This window comes from Octopus bimaculoides, chromosome 1, assembly GCF_001194135.2.
Source record: "Octopus bimaculoides isolate UCB-OBI-ISO-001 chromosome 1, ASM119413v2, whole genome shotgun sequence".
Lineage (NCBI taxonomy): Eukaryota > Metazoa > Mollusca > Cephalopoda > Octopoda > Octopodidae > Octopus > Octopus bimaculoides.
Genome location: NC_068981.1, coordinates 53243562 through 53244691, shown reverse-complemented (window position 1 = coordinate 53244691; position 1130 = coordinate 53243562). Strand labels below are relative to the sequence as shown.

At 40.1% G+C, this 1130-nt stretch overlaps 1 protein-coding gene across 1 annotated transcript in view; it reads right to left on the bottom strand.

Annotated features, from left to right (window-relative positions):
- Positions 1 to 1130, bottom strand: part of LOC106870400 (pelle-like serine/threonine-protein kinase pik-1) — a 32341-nt gene that overhangs the window by 3314 nt on the left and 27897 nt on the right. The window lies entirely within an intron of this gene.

Below are 1130 nucleotides of genomic sequence, written 5' to 3'. Positions count from 1 at the left end.
GCTCCAATTTGATTTGGCAGAGTTTCTACAGCTGGATGCCCTTCCTAACGCCAACCACTCCGAGAGTGTAGTGGGTGCTTTTACGTGCTACCGGCACGGGGGCCAGTCAGGTAGTACTGGCGACAGCTACGCTCAAAATGGTGTATTTTACATGCCACCTGCACAGGAGCCAGTCCATCAGCACTGGCAACGATCTCGCTCGAATGTCTTTTCAGTTAATTATATCTGTTATCACTTAATGAATTTGAGAAGGAAAAACAAACTATCATAACCAGAAATATTTGCATAACTGGAAGGCATAGTCCTTTGAAAAACGGCTCTTCTAGACTAAGGATGAAATAGTTGCATTAAGTTGGTATAAACCAAGAGACAATAAAACAGTAGGACTAACTATTAAACATACTGTAAAATCTGACATTTAAATATATTTGAAATATTCTCTCTCATATTCAGAGCATACTAGCTAAGATATTTTGAGGAGTTCAGACGTTATCATAGCTTTAGCTTATATTCTAAGGTAAAGCACATTATTTTGCTTTTTCATAATACTTAGATATGAAAATAAACATGTTCATTTTATACCACTGAATAGCACTTCAAAGGTCACTAAGGCAACAATTTGCTAGAATCATTAGGGCATCAGACAAAATACCTTGTGGCATTTTGTTCAGATTCTTATGTTCTGAGTTCAAATCCTGCTGAAGTCAACTTTGTCTTTTATTCTTTTGGGGTTCAACAGACTGGAAAGTGTATTAGTGAAGTTATAAGAGTGTATTTGCAGTATTTGTTCTGATTCTGTTCAGGCTAGGGTAGTGGACGTTGTTGTTGTTGGCACTCCGTCGTTTATGATGTCGAGGGTTCCAGTTGATCCGATCAACGGAACAGCCTGCTTGTGAAATTAACGTGCAAGTGGCTGAGCACTCCACAGATACATGTATCCTTAACGTAGTTCTTAGGGATATTCAGCGTGACAGTGTGACAAGGCTGACCCTTTGAATTACAGGCACAACAAAAACAGGAAGTAAGAGTGAGAGAAAGTTGTGGTGGAAGAGTACAGCAGGGTTCGCCACCATCCTCTGCCGGAGCCTCGTGGAGCTTTAGGTGTTTTTCGCTCAATAAACACTCACAAT